This window comes from Hydra vulgaris, chromosome 12 (genome assembly GCF_038396675.1).
Source record: "Hydra vulgaris chromosome 12, alternate assembly HydraT2T_AEP".
Classification (NCBI taxonomy): Eukaryota; Metazoa; Cnidaria; class Hydrozoa; order Anthoathecata; family Hydridae; genus Hydra; species Hydra vulgaris.
Window position 1 is genome coordinate 66,603,245 of NC_088931.1, and position 3,400 is coordinate 66,606,644.

The following is a 3,400-nucleotide window of genomic DNA, read 5'->3' on the forward strand; positions in this document are numbered from 1 at the left end:
AAAGCAAAGTGTATTATTTAAAACTTTAATGGAGGAAAATTTTTCTAGACTACTGAACCAATCAACTTTGAAAAATCGTTGTTATTACTGCTAACAATTGTAAGAGCTGTGATGACTAGTCTTTACCTGTATTTTCATTACTGTTGGTAAAGAGAAAATATGATAGTATATATTCTTGCTTTAAATTTTTATATATATATATATAAAATAACAATAATATTAGCTTATCAAAAACTAATGGTAAAATAAAAGTATTTCATTGTTTTAGCTTTTCTTAAATTCGTTATAAAGTTGCAGCTACCATTTCATGAAATAGCGTCATTCGTTTATCAATTCCACGTCGTCAATCATACTCTAAAAAAATCATTATATTCAAAAAGATTATTAAATTTAAAAAAAGATTATTAAAATAGTAAAATAATCTATATCATCTATTTATTTGATTATCTATATCCGAAGTAATTTACACAATGCTGACTTTGCTGTCATTCGCAGATTTTTTACCATATTTTTTTTGCATTATAAATGTTATGCAAAACTTATATGGTTAAAAAGAATTTATTTCAAACATACTAAAAATTAGAATAATTTTTTTTTGAATTATTTGATTAAAAAAAATATATTATAGATCAAAATATATATTACTAGTAAATAAAGGAGGGCCGTGGTGCTTGTTTTTAGCAACCATTAAGATATAAAGCTTTTATCTACTTTGATAAGTAAAGTTAAACCATGGAACCTAAATGACGCATACTTAATGAGTGTTAATATTAGGAGACAAATAATTCAAAGTAAAAATTTACATGTCTGAAAGAAAAATTTATGAAAATTGAAAAATTCAAAGTTAAAAAATTATTTTAAAGCAATTCTTTAAAAACTTTATTGCGACAATAGGGCCTTTTTATAGTAGCGATCCTTACGGCGTCGTCTTTAGTGCATTACGGAATCAAGGAGTCAGTGACAAGGGTGTTTTTATTATAGACTTATATAGCGTTAATAATAAATTTTAATTGAAACTTTCTTAAAGTTTTAAAAAAATATGGTTGATAAATCCTAACTTTCAGTAAAATTACTTGTAATAGACCTGAGATAAACAGATCAACTAGCAATATAAAGATTAAAATGCGGAATGCAATTACCACTGTTTTTAACACTGTTGTAAAGTAAGTTAATTTATTATAAAGAAAATAATACCATCACTTTAGAAGTTAATTTATCAACAACAATCTCCGTCACTCTTTTATAATTTTCTTCGTTTTCGTTACTTTTCCAAGTTTTTCCAACTACACATTTGACATCTCCAAAATGAATCAGCGAGACCAAAAACATAATAATTATGAAACGCATTTTTAAACCAAACTTTTGAATTTCGAAATTTTTAAGAAACACAATTTTAAATAATTGAAAACCTCTAAAACCACTAGTAAATGTTTTAAAATTTATTTAGAAAATCACCTGCAAAGATAGACAACTGTAGGCAATTAGTGCATTTATTAAATGTACTTTATACCTCAAACATGATTGGCTAAGCTTACTTTGAAGTAACTGGGATTAAGTGACGAAATACATTTTTTTTTCTTTCTTCAATTATAATTCAATCAGGTTTTATAATCTGTAACTACGGTTATATTGGACGATTTGAGTAGGAGATCATTAACTTGGAATGTTTTTGACACTCGTGCATTTTATAAAATAACTTACATTTATCAGAAATATTAGGCCGGATAAATTAAAAAAAAGCAACTGCTTTTACTCAGTAATTGGTCAGCTTTACGTAAATAAAAATTTCTGCAGTTTTGCTTATGTTTTTAGCCACGTATAGCTGAGTAATTACTGAGTAAATTGCTTAACTTTACGCGAATAAAAATTTGTGCAGAACTTCTGAAGTTTTGCACTAATTCGTGTAAAACTGACCAATTACTGAGTAAAAGCAATTGCTTTTTTTTATTCACCCGGCTTATTATTGTTTTTATTATAACTATAAATACTTTTGATAAATACAAGTTTTTTAATTTATAATGCTTGTTTTTCTAAAATTTATCAAAAGTTGCTTTAAAAGATAATATTCCTAATATTATATTTTCATTCGCAACTTCAATTCGCAAATATATTTTACTGCGTTTCAAGAAATCGATTGTATAGAATTTGTTAATAATATTTATTATAAATTTACAAAAAGCTACTCTATTCAAATGTTTGTTGGTTTATTGAGCGGAATCAGAAAATGGTATTTTATGCTTTGACAAAGATGCTTTCAAAAGAAACAAAAATATTGATTTCCTTATGTTCTGTGTTTAATACTGTTAAATTTATTTTATCTTTGTTATCTAAAATTTTTTTCTAATGACGATGACATAGTTCACGTATCCGCGTATTACTATCTTTTAAGGTACTGATTTAAAATAAAAATCTGTTACTCTTGTCTGTTATTTTAAGGCGAGTTTGACGTCCGTGTTGAGAAAAAAACTTTTTTGAGTATTTATTAATAATTTTATATATACTTAAGTTTTATTTGAAAAATTTAAATTGAAAATTCAAGCTAAAACTCAATTTGAAACTGAATTTAGTTTGAGTACTTTTATGTACTTGCAAAATTATTCGCGCAGTGCAGGTACCTAGTTTTCTTTTTATCGTTTTGTTGACTTTATTAAAAATAAAAAAATAATTTTCCATAATGAAAATACCCTGTACTGAACTTTGATTTTCAAAGTTGGTTACGATTTTTTTGTCCAGCCTAAAAATTGTCCAGCCTAATTTAGATTCATCTATCTCTTTCTTTATTTTTAAAAACAAGTTTAAAGAGTATTATTTTTTCAACAGATAATATATTAAATATTTTTAAGTTTTAAAATGTTTTGGATTATTATTTTGTTATAAACTGTATTATATTATGTTTATATTGTAATTCTTATATGGTTCTGGTGAAAAGATCGATCTTTATAAACATATAAACTTGGAATCTGGAAGAAGAAAGATCTTCTTCCAGATTCCAAGTTTATATGTTTATATTACGTGTAAATTACGACATGTAAATAATGAACTCTTAAAAAAAAAATTTTTTTAAGAAATCCGTATAATAATCTTATTACTTAATTGATTCTTTTTGTAAAATTGAAGATACATATTACGCCATCATATTATTATATCAATTTCGTATTAATTTTAATCATTATAGTAGATTTAAGCTCCTTACAATTATGTATAACAGTTTAATGTTTAAACAATTTGAAATTATTACACTCATACCAACATAGTTAAGGCCAATACGGAAATAAATTGTGACGTATTTTTTTCTTTAATACACGGTATTAGAAACTCAACTTTGTTTAAAAATGTATATGCTAAAGAATGAAATTTATTTATTCCAAAAGTTTAGTTACCTACTAACCCTGACCTATTT

The 3,400-nt window shown here is 24.9% G+C and overlaps 1 long non-coding RNA gene across 1 annotated transcript; it reads right to left on the reverse strand.

Annotated features, from left to right (window-relative positions):
- Positions 1-254: 254 nt before the first annotated feature.
- Positions 255-1,716, reverse strand: LOC124819283 (uncharacterized). The gene is made up of 2 exons (XR_010642653.1): positions 1,195-1,716; positions 255-354 (listed from the first exon to the last, which is right to left on the reverse strand). It is a non-coding gene; the product is annotated as an uncharacterized LOC124819283 (long non-coding RNA).
- Positions 1,717-3,400: the final 1,684 nt, after the last annotated feature.